This window comes from Taudactylus pleione, unplaced genomic scaffold (assembly GCF_031769625.1).
Source record: "Taudactylus pleione unplaced genomic scaffold, aTauple2 ptg000435l, whole genome shotgun sequence".
In the NCBI taxonomy this organism is placed as follows: Eukaryota; Metazoa; Chordata; class Amphibia; order Anura; family Myobatrachidae; genus Taudactylus; species Taudactylus pleione.
The window spans coordinates 352,017-370,725 of NW_028284837.1; the positions used below are offsets into that span (position 1 = coordinate 352,017).

The 18,709-nt window shown below is 44.3% G+C and overlaps 1 pseudogene; it reads left to right on the top strand.

Moving 5' to 3' along the window:
- The window catches only part of LOC148505872 (extracellular calcium-sensing receptor-like), a 47,073-nt pseudogene that overhangs the window by 4,702 nt on the left and 23,662 nt on the right, over window positions 1-18,709 (top strand).

Below are 18,709 nucleotides of genomic sequence, written 5' to 3' on the forward strand. Positions count from 1 at the left end.
CTAAGTGCTCTTCTGCATCACTTCTTCAATGTCGGGAAAAAAGCACCTGCTGCGGCTATTTAAATCCCCGACTTTCATTTGCAGGCTAAAACGGGGGTACCCATAGTGATCCCCCATGTTTTTACAGCTTTAGGGGGATCCTACAATTTTTTTCAGGTAAATTTCATTTTTTATAGCAAATCCCACTTCGCAGGCTCCCGTTTTCGTAGGTTTTATATTGAATATGGGGATAAAGCGGGCGCGCGCCCAATAGTTTATCCCAGGAAAATCTCCGATATGCAACGTAAACTTCGACAGCGAAGTTTACGTTTCATACTGAATACCCCTCATAGGGGGGTATTCAATATGAAATGTTAACTTCACTGTCGAAGTTAACGTTTCATATCGGAGTTTTTATCTGCGTTATAGTATGGTGCGTGCCCGCTTATCCCCGTATTCAATATAAAATTAACGAAAACGGGAAACTCCGAAGTTGGATTTGCGTAAAGTTATGAATTTTTCCTTAAAATAATTGTAAGACCCCCCCTAAAGTTGTAAAAACATGGGGGAACACTATGGTTATCCCCATTTTAGCCTTTAATTGAAAGTCGGGGATTTAAATAGCCGCAGCAGGTGTTTTTTTTCTGACATTGAAGAAGTGATGCAGAAGAGCACTTAGGTTATTTTTTTCATTTTTTTAAGTGGTCCCATCAAATTTGGGCTACATGAAAATGGGTACTAGCATATTTTGATGTCCCTAAAGTAAGTTTTTAAAAGTTCTGCATTTGTGCACCTGCCGCATACATGCAGAATAGCCCTGAACCTATTTCCCTATTGTTATACAATTTTTTACCATTTTTTTTTTTTCACCCCAATTTTTAAATTAATTTTTTGGGGTGTCCCTATTTGTTTTTTTTGTTTTTTTGACACAGTTCTTTTTCAAATGTCATTCCCATGGGTGCAGGCTATTTATTTTAAGCCTGCACCCCTAAACCCCAATTCTGCACTTTTTTTCGACACCTATTCAATGGTGAAAAGTTATCCCCGTTTTTTATCAAAGACTTTTCGAATCTGCGAAAAGTCTTTGAAATTGAATACGGTGTAAAACTAAAACCTGCGATAATGACGTCATAGCTCCGATATTAACGCAAAAACGATGTTATCGCACCCATATTGAATACCCCTGTAAGTGCTGTGTATATAATTATAAATTTATGCAGAGGGAAAAATCACACACAACTTATATAATACAGCAATGTGCTGGTCTCTTTGTTTAGCATTCTCTGAGGCTGAATTGTATTGGCAGCACTCAATGCAAAAAAGGAAACAGGCAGAGGGGAGGTCATACAAACGTCCCAATATCAGAGATAAGATTTTATCAGGGTACACAGCTGGCCGTGTGGTTATTTGGCTGGATGGCACCTATACGTACAATTATGTTTCCTCCTAATTGTGCCTATGGGGAGTTCTACCTGGTACCGGATTGTGCTGATATATATATATTTCTACATCAGATGTGAAATAGCCTTTCATCCATTATCAATTGTTTGTTGGTTGCAGTTAATATATTGTTGCATTTCATATAGATGAGGTTACCTGAGTGTGTAATATCAGTACATGCCAAAGTCTCCTGTAGGCTATAGGCCACTGATTTTAAAATCTTTTATTTTTATAATATATAGTCCTATATCTGCACAATCACATACCGAATACTGTGGTATAATAGCTCAACATTCATATGGTCAACATGGTTGAAATGTCTAACCCTAACTCTACCTTCAGCTTAATCATAACCTCCCTCCACCCGAGGCAGCCTAAACCTAACCTCCCCATAATACCTAGCCTCTCCATCCCGCAGCTTAACCCTAACTTCCCTCCGCCCCAGGCAGTCTAACCCTAACCTCCCCCTAATACCTAGCCCCTCCATCCCGCAGCTTAACCCTAACCTAACTTGCCCCACGCAGCCTAACCCTAACCTCCCCCTAGTACCTAAACTCTCCTCTCCATCCCACAGCTTAACCCTAACCTCCCTCCCCCCCAGGCAGTCTAAACCTAACCTCCCCCCAGTACCTAAAATCTCCATCCCGCAGCTTAACCCTAACCTCCCTCCGCCCCAGGCAGCCTAACCCTAACCTACCCCTAGTACCTAACCTCTCGATCCCGCAGCTTAACCCTAACCTCCCTCCGCCCCCGGCAGCCTAACCCTAACCTCCCCTTTGTACCTAGCCTCTCCATCCCACAGCTTAACCTTACTTGCCCCACGCAGCTTAACCCTAACCTCCCTCCGCCCCATGCAGCCTAACTCTAACCTGCCCCTATAGTACTTAACCTTTCCATCCCACAGCTTAACCCTAATGTCGACATTCAGATAAAGGCCCGTATTCAATCAGCCACGAAAAGTTGGAAACCACGAAAAAGTATCGCCGACTGCAACTTTTTGCCAGGCGGAATCTTATCTCTGTATTCAATTGCAAACAGTTTTCGCAGACAGTACGTGAAAACGCAATGCAATGAAATAGGCAAAAAATATTCGCCTCTGAATAGGTGGAGAAAAAAGTGCAAAATCGTTATTTTGGGGTGTAAAGGTGGGGAAACCACTCAGCATCCTTGGGACAGCCCCCCAATGGATAACTGTGTAAAAAAAACGAAAAAAAGGAGGAACACCCCAAAAAGGCACTTTGAAAAAGGGGATGAAAAAGTGCATAGTGGGGGTACAAACTTAAAAACTAGCAAAATTGTTTTTTGGGGGGTCTGCAAGTATGGTGAGGTGTTTTTACGATTACAGGTGCTTGCTTCAGATGCGTTCTTTTAAAAATACCTTTAGCAAATTTAAACCATGCATGCACCCATTTTCAGGTACCCCAAATTTGACAGGACTACTTATTTTCACCAAAAAAAACTGCTTAATGCTATTCTTCACCACTTGTGCAAAGACACTAATTAGAAGAAATTGACACACCTTCAGTACCCCAAGTAGCTTTATTAGGGCTATTCGGGGGCATGTACATTGATCCCCAATGTTAGTGCATCTTTTAGGGGGTGTCAGGCTGATTTCCCCAATTCCATCAGCATTTTTCGCCTGGTATGCATTCGTCGTGTTGCGTTTTCCCATGTTTTGGAATTGAATAGGGCGATTCGCGGGTACGCACGCGATAAGTTTCCGCAGCTAAAATATGTGATGTAGGCAAAAAAGTCCGGCAGGTGAAAAAGTATCGCGGGTGCGAAACTAATTGAATATGGGCCAATGTCGGGATTTCACATGTTGACATTTCAGATTCTTACCTTGTGAATATTACAACACTCCGAGAATGCCCACATTTCCACAATGCCAACTACCAATATTGTGGTGTCATCCAGGGGCATTTCTAGAGAGGAGGTTCTAGAGAGGAGGGGGCGCGTGTGCAGTCTCCGACACAGGTCCCCTCGGTCCCCTCCTCTCCGCCCGGCGGCCGGCAGCGCACTGAGCTGTGCGCGGCCAGTGCCGGAGTTATAGACTCTAGGCACTAGAGTGTGCCCAGAGTCTATAGTGTATGCACAGGTCACCGGGAAAATGGCCACGGCGGCCATTTTCCCTATACTGCGCATTCGCAAACGATGGGAAAACGGACGCCGCGGCCATTTTCCAGTCGTTTTACAGCGCCGGACCCCTGCGCCGACGTGGGGCTCCGGAGAGGTAAGTAATATTATGAGTGCAGGGTGTGCGGTGCGGGCCCCCCCTGGACCCAGGGGCCCATGTTCCCCGCACACCCTGCACCCATTAAAGATATACGCCCCTGGTGTCATCATAATGATTGCCGATACTGTAATTTACGACCTTAGGACCCATCTGATGATCATGGTAAATTATAACATGAGCGGTGATGTTTATCTTCTGATTACAGATGACCAACTAGATGACCACACAGCATGAATCGTACATATAGGCTCTGTTTTAATGTCCACCTGTTCTACTTCATTTTAATTGACTGTTGCATGGATCAGAGATGCAGACTCCCACCTATGCCAGTGCTGGAGGGGATAACGCAAGCCGGAGATATCATGATCGGAGTATTATTAGGGGTTCATGCTGACAAACTTTATCAAAAACCTACACTGCAAGTGAGACCACCCAAGACCCTGTGTACATTGTAAGTAAATATTATAACACAGTATATGTGGGCTGCATTGTGTTTCAGATTTCATCTGTGAGGAATATATAGACTTTTATACTTAGCTGGCACTGAGATCTGGAAATACACCTGCATTTAGCTTGTATGTGTGTTTGCGTGTGCGTGCGCGTGTGCGTGTGTGTGTGTGTTTCTTTCAGTGTAATATATACATATAATGGAGTTTAAACTTGTTTCAATTTATATTGTATCAATTAAAACAGATACTAATAACTAGCAATAAATATAATGAATAAAGTAAGTAATATCTTGTAAAACCTAATTAATAAATCAGGTTAATTTTTATCTAACTAAGGGGTCTATGTACTAAGGAGCTGATTCAGACCCGCTCGCTAGGATGCGATAGCTCGTAGCTGGCTGAAATTTGCAAACTGCGCATACCTACACATCGCAATGCGTGTGCGTGAACCACTGTGAAAGATCGGGACGTGCTCGCTCGTCCAGCATAGACAGCCCAGTTGAATGAGTGACAGGAGAGGCCGCGAACGCAGGCGTGCCTGAGGTTTTCAATGCCGTTTCAGAGGCGTGCATAATTAACAGGCAGCGTCATAGTACACGTCACCTGGTTGTATTTCACACTGAAGTGATCGCAGTGCTTGCGGCAGGGTATAGTCAACTTCAAGCGCTGCGAGCACATCCGATGATGCTCGATGTACCAATATTTTCATGCAATTCAAGGAGATGACGTGCGCAAGTGGGCGTCTTATGAATGGCTGGTGGGCATCTGCATACACAAAGTGATCGCACGTCATGACATAGTGGGCGTGCTAATGCCATGCCGTGCGATCGTCTGCCTTGCTGGGCGTGCACTGGATTTGCATACGCTGGGAGCGAGCGAAAGCATCTAGCAAGTGGGTCTGAATGAGCTCCTAAGTCTTGGAGAGAGATACTGGAAAGTAACAACTAATCAGCTCCTAACTGTCATTTTTCAAGCACACAGGGGTATATTTACTAACGTGCAGAATTTTAGAAGTGGAGATGTTGCCCAGAGCAAACCAATCAGATTGTACTTATTTATCTAGCAGCTCCTAGAAGATAATAGCTAGAATATGATTGGTTGCTATTGGCAACATCTCCACTTCTAGAATCCGCACTATAGTACAGTAAATATATCCTATACTCTGCTCCTAACTGTCATTTTTTAAATCCTGTCTGTAAACTGACAGTTAGGAAATGATTAGTTGGTACTTTACATCCATCCATTTTATCTCTCTCCAAGGATTAGTACATAGGGCCTGATTCAGGTTGGATCGCAAGGTTGCGGACGCATGCAACCGGTCGATGTTTGCGTTCTGAGCATGCTTCGCAGTGCGCATAGGCAAGCCGGCCACTGTGATCGGGTATGCGAACGCAGCGGACACGCAGAGGGCACACAGAAATGAATGACAGGAAGCACTGTTTGGGGGTGGAGAGGGGGGGTGGTCGAAGGAACACAGACGTGCCTGTGCATTTAAACGCCATTACACTGGCATGCATAATTAATTCCCAGTGACGGCATAATCAGCCAGAGCACTACATGGCGACAGGTGGCTACTGCGTAATGGTCCGATGTTTCTTGATGTTACCGATGTTTTTGCTGACTTGCAGATGTATGTAATGGGAAGTGGGTGGCTTTATAAGGTGATAGGCGTCTTAGTATAGTGCTGCGATTGCATTGTGATCTCATTCATTTGCATATTTTCCCAGCGAGCCGGCGCGTGCCATTTCAGATTTGCGTTCCGTACAAAGGGCCTGATTCAGACCCGCTCGCGAGCGCTATGCGCTCGCAAGCAGGTCGATGGTGGCCCAGTGCGCCACCATCGACCTGTCGCTCCGGGTCTCGTACCAAAGGGGGCATGCTGTCGATGGTGGGCAGGCCGGGGGCGTGGCTGCCCAGACGGAGGTGTTCCCATGTGAACGCCTACCTTCTGGGGCCGGCCCCACTGACATCACAAGTGATGTCAGTGGGAGTGCTTTCGGCTCTGTTAGAGCCGAAAGCACTCTCGGGCTTGTGGCAACGAGACCCTACCACAAGGGTCTCATCGCAAGCCCGATGGTCACGATGGTCTTGACCATCGCGACCATCTTCCTGGCCGCTCACTATAGCTGTGGGTGGTCACCCACAGCTATGCGAGCAGTCATGATGCCGCTCTGAAAAGCAAGAAGGACGGCCCTGAATCAGAGCGAGCGCTCTGTCAGAGCGTCCAGCTCTGAATCAGGGCCCGAATCAGGCCCATAGACCACTAACTAGCTATCTTTAAGTGAGAACTATAATATTTAAAATATAAATCGCAAGTTAAAATCTGAAAAGCCGAGAGCACTGCAAATAATGATGGTCCCTATTTCCAATCCCCGTTAATCACAAACAAGAAATTGTACACGACCTAGGTCACACGGAACTACTTAAGAATACATTATTTAAAGTTGTGAAACACCAAATCATATTACAGAATCATGTACAGCTTTTTGGTTGCAGTTTATGAAGCGTACAGTGAAGTGTACGGCTCCTGGTCATTGAGAGGGAGCGGGCATTTTGGTGTCCGCCCCTCGTTGGGTGACATCTGGTGCAATTCACAACCCCTAGAACCTACTACTGACGTCATTGCATAATTTGACTATTTTAAATGTTTTCTCTTATATTGTGTTGGGGACAACTTTTAGATGGAGTAATGTGTTGTATTTATTGGGTTATTATTACTATACAGAAAGGATTGAATGGCTACAGGAAGTACATGACGGGTTTGTTTTATTTTATAGACATTTATCATGCCCAAAATTTATATTGTCGACATGGTTGTAATATCAACATGCTCAGCACATTCATCATGTCGATACTGATGATATGTCAACATGATTAGAATGTCAACAAAACAGTGTGTCCTGGTGTAGCTGCCTCACATTTATAGTAGTGGCTCTGGTGGTGTTTTCTGGGTCCATTGGTCTGGTGATTGTGACATCCAGGTGTCATGGAGTAGTTCTGGCAGTAAGTTATCGTAACCTCTAACACTCCGCTCCACTAGCCTAACCCTAACCGCCCTTAGGGCCTGATTCAGAGCCGCTCGTAAGTGGCCGCTCGTTCGCTCCGAGTGATGTTCGCACATCTGCGCATGCGTATGGGTCATAATGCGCATGCGCCAACCAGTCAGTGCGGTCGGAAATCGTGCGCTCGCAAAATAGCAAATGCCTGCTAATTTGAGTGACAGGATGAGGCGTTTGTGGGTGGTAACAGGGGAAGGTGCTTGAAAACGGGGAGTGGAGATCCGAGCGCAGGCGTGCCAAACGGTCAAAACGGGCGTTTTAAGGGTGTGCATAATTAGTAAGGGAGTGTCATCGGCCACGTCACTTGGTTGTCTCTTTGCCTGAACTGTTCGCATGATTGCGGTAGGAAATGCTACCACAAGCACTGCGAGCAGTTCATACGCATTTCGATGTACTCGATTAATCAAATAAATAGCGGAGATGACGTATGATGCGAGCGGCCAAGGGGCGTCTTTACAAAATAGCGAGCACATGTTTCGGACGCTCGTTCAGACATAGAGGCGTCAACAGACCGCAAAGAGTGAGCGCTCAATTTAAATAGCCAGCCCCTTTTTCTGAACGAGCGTCCGCAAATAGCGTCCAGCTCTGAATCAGGCCCTTAGTGTCTAACCCTCCCCCCAGTGCCTAACCCGAACCATCCCTTTGTTCCTAACCATAAACCCATCTGGTGCCTAACTCAAACCCTCCCTCCAGTGCCTAACCCTAACCCTCCCATCCTGTAGCCTAAATCTAACCATCTCCTCCATGCAGAAAGTTGACATTTCACATTCTGAAGATGTCAACATGTTCTATGTCAACATGTGCTATGTAATGCATTTGTCAACGTTTCAACAATGTCAACATCATAACTGTTGATGTTGGGCCTTATTCACTATGGAACACAACTGCGAATGCAATAGTGATTACGCACACAGGGCCTGATTCAGAGCTGGACGCTCTGAACGAGCGCCCGCTCTGAATCAGGGCGTTTTTTTTTTTTTTGTGTGTCATCCTGGATGCTCGCATAGCTGTGGGTTACCACCCACAGCTTATGCGAGCGTCCATGATGATGGTCGCGATGGTCGAGACCAACGCGACCATCGAGCTTGCGACGAGACCCTTGCGGTAGGGTCTCGTCTGCCACAAGCCCTGAAGTTCTTCTGGCTCTATCAGAGCCAAAAGCACTCCCACTGACATCACTAGTGATGTCAGTGGGGCCGGCCCCAGATGGTAGGCGTTCCCATGGGAACGCCTCCATCTGGGCAGCCATGCCCCGGTCACGTCCACCAAACGGGGGGTGCTGTCAATCACCGTAGACAGCATACCCCCTTTGGTACGAGACCCTTAATGACGGCTTGGCCATCGTTATTTGGGTCTCGCACATGCACACGATGGACCAGCCTCCGTCGTATGCATGCGCACTTGGGCAACATCAGGCCCACAGTTCAGCTGCGATAGTATGCTAATCCATTGCGATCGCAATGCCACCGCTGCACTAAATAAGGATGCCCACTTTACCTTACACACATCTGTAATGTTTAGCAAGAATGCGAAGACATCGGTACAATCGAGTCCCATCGCAGCCTCGCACACACTTGCACAAGCTCTGACTTTACTCAGGAATTGCTAACTTCCGTGCACTCTATCAGGCTTCAGGCTGCGTATGGCATCACAGTGAATAATTTATGCACAACCCTGCAAATGCTTTGAAACGCACTGGCACGCCTGCGTTCGAAAGACCACAGGTTACCATGCGTACGCATGTGCAGTTATCAACAATCGGCCGATTGTGTGCATATTAGCATCAGGGTTCCTAGCTGAATCAGGCCCACCGTGACTGTATCCCCATGACGGTACACCGCTTTGTACATATTGCTATAGGACCCTCAGATCCTTATTTGTATGAAAATAATTAGGAGGAAACACTATACATCTGCAGGTCTCAGGAAGAATTATCAGAAAGACATTTAGAGAGATGAGTGAATACAGAGGGAAAGAGGACCAGGAAAGAGAGGAAAATGAGTTGAAAACAGCTTAGATATGGTAAAGGACGTCGAAGGAACCAATGAGATCTCTGAGTGAGTGGTGTATAGTTTGTAGAGAAGGAAGGGGGGGACAGACTCTTGAGGAACAGCAACAGGTAGAGGGAGAGAAGGAGTCTTTGGGGTATATTAACTACAGTGTGGATTTTTAGAAGTGGAATTGTTGCCCATAGCAACTACTATCTTCTAGAAGGTTCTAGATAAATGATATGTAGAATCTGATTGTTTTTTTATGGGCAACAACTTGCACTATAATAAATATACACCTCGGAGTCATAAGAAGAGACTGAGAAGGATAGGATAGAGATGTAGGTGGTCTACCGTGGGAGGACAGAGTCATGAAGCATGACAAAGTAGAGTGTTTAACGGAAGAGAGAATTGTCAAGGTGGATGAGTAAGGATTTAACAGTGAGGAGATCAATAGTGACACTAGAAAGTTTCCCTGGGGTAAAGGAAACTAAAACCAGATTGATTTGGGTCCAGAAGAGAATGGTAGGAGAGGAAAATGCTGAGTTGGTGATAGACAACCTGCTACTGGATCTTTGACATAAATTACAGCAGATAGATAAGGTTTAGAATCTGGGTCATGTGAATGTTTGTTTTATAACTGTGAAGAGCAGGGCAGTCTAGAAGGAGGAAAGAAGAGCAAGGTGGGAGTAGGTGTCAAGACAGATTGAATGGAAGGAGGAGAGGATAAGAGGATGGGGTGGAAATTTCTACAAGTATTAATGGAAAAGGTAGTGAGACAGGTTGGACACTCAGTTGGAGACAGGTAGGGGTGAGACAGTAGGATATTGATTTATGGTTGAATAATTGGTCGTATAGGGTGCAGATGGGGGTAAGAAGTAAGCAAAAAAATGAGGAGAAAAGTTTTGAGGAAGTAGCATCGATTAAATTGTCTAATGGGATGTGGAGGTTCCCCAGGGTGAGGGAATAAAGGTTGAATGAAAGAAAGCATGGAGCCAGGCTTCTCAAAGTTATATTGCAAGCAGGACATGGGGCAATGAGGATGGTAGATGACTACCACTCAAAGGTGAACAGGGTGGAAGATGTGAATAGATTGGACCTCAAAGGATGAGAGTAGAGGGAGAGATTAGGAAGAAGGAATGCAGAGATGTGAGAGTAGGAGACTCAGGATGCAGGATGGGGACAGGGAAGGAGACGAGGGAGGAAGGTGTCTCCGTGGGTCTGCCGCATTTGTTCCTGATCAACAGGTGTGGGAGAATCAGAAGCTCCAAAAGAGAGAACAGCAGGACAAGTGGTATTGGAAATGGATAGCCAGGTGAACTCAGCAAGAATAGAGGCAGCAGTAAAATGGAACTTGGAGATAAAAAGGCAGCAATACTTCAGAATCACTACAGTATGTCAGTACAGTGCAAAATAAAAATAAAAATAAAAGTTTCAAGTAGAACATAAAATTATCAAAATGTGCCAACACAAAATGGTGACTTAAAAACAAAATGAAAGTTAGATGCAGTAAAAAAACAAAATTGTAATAAAGTACAAGGAAAACAATGGCTGCTAGGATGCAGATACTAAAAATGGGGAACAAAGGGCCTGATTCAGAGCCACTCGTAAGCGGCCGCTCGTTCGCTCCGAGCGATGTTTGCCCAACTGCGCATGCGTACGGATCGTAATACGCATGCGCGAACAAGTCAGTGTGGCCGAAATTCATGTGCTCGCAAAATAGCGAATGCCTGATCATTTGAGTGACAGAATGAGGCGTATGTGGGTGGTAACAAGGGAAGGTGCTTGAAAACGGGGAGTGGAGATCCGATCGCAGGCGTGCTTAAAGGTCAAAACGGGCGTTTTTTGGGTGTGCATAATTAAAACAGCAGCGTCATTGACCACGTCACTGGGTTATTTAATAGCCAGAACTGCTCGCAAAATTGTGGTAGCAAAAACCAACCACAAGAATAGCGAGCAGTTCATACCCTGGTCGATGTACTCGATTAATCTAATAAATAGCGGACATGACGTAGGATGTGAGCGGCCAGGGGGCGTAGTTTCCCAAAAAATGACCGCAAGTTTTGTTCGCTCGTTCAGACTTAGAGGCGTGAACAGACCGCAAACAGCGAACGGTTCATTTGAATAGCCGCCCCTATTTTCTGGACGAGCGAGCGCTAATTGCGTCCGGCTCTGAATCAGGCCCAAAATATGTTAAACAAATAGAAGTTAGATGTAAAAAACAAGCAATGTTTGTAGAATAAAAATATAATCTGCTTGTAGATAAAAGAATTATTTTAAATTGAGGGAGATGAATGGGATACTTATGGGGAGAGTGAAGAGGGACCCCAAAAAATAATCCATTCCAGGAAGGTGGAACAATGAGGTTGAATAGATAAATTAAGGATGAAGAGCATCCAGGATTGATTATGGCAGCGAGGGTGGCAAGATATGGTGGTAGTTGGTAGCTTGAGGTAGTCTGAAACAGGCTTGTACAGTATACTGATGGAACTGATCATGTTGAAGGATTGATTGCAGTTGTAGAAAGTTTGATGAATGGAGACCTGGAGGTACACACTCTCCAACATAGCTAGTAAACAACTTGGGAACAAGTAATCTCACCATTTTGATCTCTGATTGTGCCTGGAGCAGCACAGAACATGACCCACACCTTGAAGATCCAAAAGACTAGGGTTGGGGGTTAGGGATAATTATCCCAAAGCAATGGTGATATTTTAGAATTGGAAAATAAGCAGGTTGGCCAGGTTGTCAGTGAGAAGTCCTGGGTTGAATCCAGTTAGATAAGTGAATGAAGTTGAACTAGGAGTCAGTAAGGACACCAGGAGGATGAAACAAGTGCACCAGCAGATATGATTAGTGACAGCTGAGCATCTCAGATCTAGAGATTAACAGGGAGAAGTGTGTTCCTTGTGGAGAGCCATTGGTGTGGAGCTGTGGTGGTGGGGATGATGGAAAAGTGCATGGGCATCTTCAATTGAAGTTAGGAGTCCAGTTCTGGCAGACCATCTCCAATGGAGATCTAACCAAGCACCTGTGCTCATGTCTGAAGACCCAGTATGCCCAACCATTTAAAGGTGGCCTGGGCATGCATTGACCTGAAGTACACCATGGAAAATGAAAAATTATAATTACTAAATATTAAACCATATGCACCACACCGTGTTGTGGAAATAACCATGGGGGAAGCCATAATTGTTTTTTGTGAGCCTGATTTCTCTAGAACAGTGGTTCTCAAATTTTGTCCTCCGGACCGCACACAGGGCCTGATTCAGAGCCGGACGCTCTGAAAGAGCTCTCGCTCTGAATCAGGGCATTTTTTTTGGAGCGGCCTCCTGGCCGCTCGCATAGCTGTGGGTGACCAAGCACAGCTACAGCGAGCGGCCAGGATGATGGTCACGATGGTCAAGACCATCACAACTATCGGGCTTGCGATGAGACCCTTGTGGTAGGGTCTTGTGGCCGCAAGCCCCAGAAAGCTTCTGGCTCTAATAGAGCCGGAAGCTCTCCCACTGACATCACTGGTGATGTCAGTGGGGCCGCCCACAAACGGTAGGCGTTCGCTTGGGAACACCTCTGTTTGTGAAGCCACCCCCGGCCACGCCTACCAAACGAGGCGAGCTGTCAATCATCATTGACAGCTCGCCCCCTTTGGTGCGAGACCCGGAGCGACGGAGCGCATGTCGCTAGCCGGGTCTCGCGCATGTGCACAACGGAGCCAGCTTCATCGTGCACATGCCCAGTGGGCAAACATCAACCTGGTTGCAAGCGCTCATCGCTCGTGACCGGGTCTGAATCAGACCCAGAGTTCACGTTTTGTAGGTCACCCAGCAGTTGCACAGGTGTATTCATTACTCACTGACATATTTTAAAAGATCCACAGATGGAGCTAAATTTTCCCCTTGTGATTCTGTGAGACCCGGAAAACATCCACTGTGGACCTAGTCTGAGAACCTGTGCTCTAGAAAATACAGCCCCAATCTGACCAACCTTGAACTGATTGGTGCTATGAATGAGGTAATTTTGCTGCCTTTCTCCAGGTTATAGCAAAACCAGCTGTGGCCAATTTAAGGTCTGTGCTGGTGACCAGCAGCAGATGCATGTATCCTGCAGCAGAGAGGAAGCAGCTGTAACAGATACATCTCCTAAGTGCAGGAGTACCTACTACTGTTGCCCATGTATATGACATTACTTTAACAGGCTGATTGCTGTACGTGAGCTATGCCAGCCCTTCCCATTCTCCTCTCCATGTTCCATCACCCTATAAATAGTGTCCATATAGCACACATACAGTATATATTTATTTTTATTTATTTATTTATTAACAGTTTCTAATATAGCGCAGCATATTCCGTTGCGCTTTACAATTGGATACATTGATAGAACAAAACAGGGTAATAACTGACAGACATAGAGGTAAGAGGGCCCTGCTTGCAAGCTTAATATCTATAGGGAAATAGGCATTGATACACAAGGATAGGTGCTATATATTGCAATTTGGTCTGGCCAGAATGCAGAGTTTCTAGGTGGGCTGCATGATCCAGTCACACAGGAATGTCGGCAAAATGTCAGGAGTATGTGAAAGAAAGACAATATGTGAGGTTATGTGTGGACTGTGAGAGGGGATGTAATAAGACATGGAAGCTATGAAGGTTATGTGGTCAGTTCTGGAATCTGATAAGCTGGTCTGAAGAGGTGAGTTTTCAGGGAACGCTTGAAGGATGAAGACTAGAAGTAAGTCTAATTGTGTGTGGTAAGGCATTCCATAGAGTGGGTGCAGCCCGAAGAAAGTCCTGTAACCGTAAATGGGAGCAAGTAATGCGCGGGGATGAGAGACGCAGATCTTGAGCTGAGCGGAGAGGTCGGGTTGGGAGATATTTTGAGATGAGTGAAGAGATGTATGTTGGTGTAATTCGGTTAAAATATATGTCTCAGTCTCCTTATAGTTTGTCACAAACTCGATTTTCATGTGCACATGCAGTACTGACAATCTCATTACTATCAATGATGTTCAACTCAATGTGTCTCAGCATTAGGAGCAAATATGGATATTGCCTACCCTCCTGATTCTGCTGAGAGCCTCCCGATAATCTGGTGCAACTCCCGGCCCCCCCGGAAATGCAGGCAAGCCTCCCGGTGGCAGCTGATCCCCCTGACCGCCACTCCCAGCGGGGGGAGGGGTGGTGACGTGATTCACGCTGAATCACATCATTTTGGCCCCGCCCCCTGCTTCACAATGCCTGTATTATCGGCATTATGTAGTGGGGGCGGGGCCAAAATTATGCAATAGCGTTACCCTGCCCCCATCATGCCCACAAACGTCAGTCATCTGCCCGGGCCACGCCCCCTGTTGACAGCCACGCCCCCCCTTCCCTGACGATCTGGGTGCTCCCTCCCGGAAGGAACAGCCAGAAAGTCTGCAACTATGGCTATAGGGTGTTAAATTTGCACCTGGACAAACCGTTTTAAGATGAAATGGTACAAATATATTTTTTAACATGCAGGGAAAATACTGCCTGCTTTTTCGTGCAGCATACAAACACCAGCTAACTTTGTTTTACACAGTTATTTAGTGTTGAGCTGTATTTCCCACATATTTTATATCCCCCAGAGAATCTAGGACCTGATTCACTTCACTTTACTATTTTACTACATTTTTTTCTGAATTTATCAATAACAAACTTAAACTTAGGGGTGCTGTGAAATCAATGCTGGTACTCTAGGGCGCCGTTATTCAAAAAAGTTTGGGAACCACTGGTATACATGGATATACTGTGCATCCTGAATGGTGCCATATCTGAGAAAAAGCAAAAGCTTGTGCTTGCCGCTGTGAGCATTACAGTTGATTAACTGTTTGTGTTGCATAGTATTATCTGGATCACTAATGCACCAGTCTTTCACCATAATCGATAAAAATGTATTGTTCTGTAATGGGATTACTTATATTGGCTGGTGGCGATAGAGAAAGAACATTTATGCAGGTTGAATAGATCACAGGTTCTCAAACTCGGTCCTCAAGACTGACAGTGCATGTTTTCCAGGTGTCCTCACAGATTCACAAGTGAAATAATTAGCTCCACCTGTGGATCTTTAAAAAAGTGTCAGTAACTAATGAATACACCTGTGCACCTGCTGGGTGACCTGGAAAACGTGACCTGTGTGGGGAACCACTGAAGTAGATGAATCACAGTACAGGTTGACTCTCCCATATCCAAAATGCTTGGGACCAGGGGGATTTTGAATAGCGGAATATTCCGTATTTTGGCATATTGCATACCATAATGAGATATCTTGGGAATGAGACCAAACTCTAAATACAGAATGCATTTATATTTTATGTACGCCTTATACACACACAGCCTGCAGGTCGTTTTTTACAATATTTTCAATAATTTTGTCCCTTAAATACAGTTTGTGTACATTGGACCATCAGAAAGCAAAGGTTTCACTCTCTCAGTCACAATAAAAAAAATCTGTATTTCGGAATATGGGAGACCCAAACTGTATCTGCCCTAATTTATTTACTAAAAGTTAAATTGTCTTTGAATACTATGATGCATTGGGCCCAATGCAATGGGGTGAGAGTTTAGAAAATGTGAAAGTTTAGCAGTAACCTCTCACATTGGTTGAGTTTTATCTTCAAAATTGGAAACATCTTGATGAGATTTTAAATTGTGAGAGTTTTTTTAGTCTAAAAAACATGCGAGTTTGCTCTGTTGCTTTGTTCTCTGACTCTATTGCATTGGCGAGTTTAAAAAGTGTGAGAAAACTGTCACATTTACTAAACTCTCACCCTATTACATTTGGCCCATTTTTGTTACCAAATACTGGTTAAACTAGTTAATGGACTGTAAAGGATTAATTTAAACATCGATCTATCTTAAAGCTTCAGTTTGGACTATTACCATCAGACTCAGACTGTGATACACGCCATTGAAGAGATCAACAGGGATCCCAGTATTCTCCCAAATGTAACACTAGGGTTCCAGATGTATGACACCTGTAATGTACCACATCATGAATTACAAGGAGCTTTACATTTCCTAACTGAGTTCATCACACTCCCTTCCAATAATGAGTGTATTTCTAGATCAACTTTCCCTGCAGTTATTGGATCCAAAGTTTCAATAAACTCAATCATTTTGGCTCATGTTTTGGGGACTTTCAGATACCCACAGGTAAGGAAATTTGAACAACATTTATTTAATAGCCCAAAACAATAAATCTACTACAATATTAAATGAATTACAAAATCACTATATTATAAACATGTAAAACAAGGCTACTAAAATGGGGATTGGTTTTGAGCACAAAAAAAAATACTATATTCTGGTAACATTTATAGCCTCCATTACTTGGATTCTTAATAGATGTTGGAGAGGTATGTATGGTCAAACACAGCCTACGTACAATAAGGGGAATATTTACTAAAGGTCAATTTTAATCAAATTAAAATAATTGAAATTTGAAAAACAATCAACATCGATATTGTGTTTCTGGGGATAAATCACACATTTACTAATATTTAAAAAAAAACTAATAAAAAATTATATGTTAGTAACTGCGTGATTTAGCATCAGACACACAACATCAATGTTAATCGATTTTCATTGATTTTAAATTGATCAAAATTTATTAAAATCGACCCCTAAGACTCTATTTTCTATTGGCAGAACTTATGTTGATAGGTGTCAGCGGTGTGTGGTGAAGGTCAGTCCACATGATGAATAGCTTAACCTGGGATTGGTCTATTAACTAAGTAGAACCGCAGGATGTGAGAGAACACAGGTCTAATGCAGGAACATGCAATGGGAGACAGATCTAGCCAGCAGCAGCTTGATGCATGCAGTGTTTGTAGTGTGCACCTGCAGGTACATGCGCTGGTGGCAGTGGGACTTGTAGTGTAGTCAGCGGTGGTGGCACGGTGGTGTATAGTGACACCACTGCTGTTAAATGTGGCACTGCTATATCTGGGGGGCACAGTCTCTCTCAGCGACACTCAGAATCACATCCTATCTGCCTGGAGGACAGAGGAAGAAGAATGCATGGTAAAGTGCATATGTGCAGAAGGCATATTGAGTTGGAGGTTGTGCATGCACAGAAGTGCACCACCATTACTATGGGGATCCTGTCACACCAAGGAAACAGTGCAGAGCGCACTCCTCAACATTTTAAAGAAATTGTGACTGAAGCACAGAAATTAAGTACCATTTGAACTTGCTTATACAACTAATGTTGAAGACTGTTGCCAGATCTAGCTAACAACATGTCTGTATGTTAGTGATGCATGCCTGACATAACTCGCGACTGTGCCGCCATGCTGCAAAATATTGCATACAATTATGAGACCATTCCAAACCTTTTCAAGAAGCGGCTGTCCCACCAAATACAGCCATATAATAACAAAAGAAACCATTGTATCAATAGACTTCCAGGGTCCTCTTATCAAAATCATTGTTAAGGGCATTACTCAACAAACTTGGTGAACAGGTGGAATCAGAAACAGAAATAAAATAAAATGCTTATGTTCACTAGAAATCTTTGAAAGTTCAGGAATAATGTCCTTGGGTAAAACTGCATCAGTAAAAGATACTGGATAATGGTTTAACAGGAAATGATGGAGATCTCTGAAAATAAAGAAAGATAAGTGTAAAGCCAATATTTTACTCTTATTAAACTACTATAGGGTGAATTGATATTATTATTATTATTATTATTATTATTATTATTATTATCATTTATTTATATGGCGTCACAAGTGATCCGCAGCACCTTACATAGTACATAAACAAATTGTTGACAAGTTGACAAGTGACTTACAGAACAATACAATACAGGACCAGGACATGGATAATATATATTGCTACATTAGTGACCATAACACCCAAATAAGCACTAGAGCATAAGCAACCAAGTGTTAGGTTCCCTAGTGGTGAGTAAGAAGTAGATGAAACTAAAGTAGGGAGAAGCACAAGAGGATAGAGAACCCTGCTCATAAGAGCTTACATTCAAAAAGGGAGGGGAAGACAAACAGGTTTGACACAGATGGGGTAGATGGGGAGGAAGGAGTATGTAGCAGGGAGTTAGAATGATAGCTGGAAGGATTTGATGAAGTAGTGGGTCTTGAGAGACCATTTGAAGGATTGCAAAGAGGTGGAGAGTCTGATAGGGAGTGGGGGAGAGTTCCAGAGGTGGGGAGCAGTGCAGACAAAATCTTGGAGGTGGGGGTGGGAGGAAGTAATCAGTTGGCATGAAAGGTGGTGTGCATTAGTTGAAAGAAGATAGTGGAGAGGAGAATGAAAGGAGAAGAGATCAGAGATGTATATGGGAGAAAATTGGGTGAGGGCTTTGTAAGTGAGCGTGAGAACCTTAAATTGGGTTCTAAAAGGGAAGGGGAGCAAGTGGAGATCTTGTAGGAGAAGGGAGGCAGATGTAGAGCATTAGGAGAGGAAGTTAAGCCATGCAGCAGCATTAAGGATAGACTGGAGAGGAGAGAGATGGGATTTGGGGAGGCCAGATAGGAGGAGGTTACATTTGTCCAATCTGGAGATGACCAGTGAG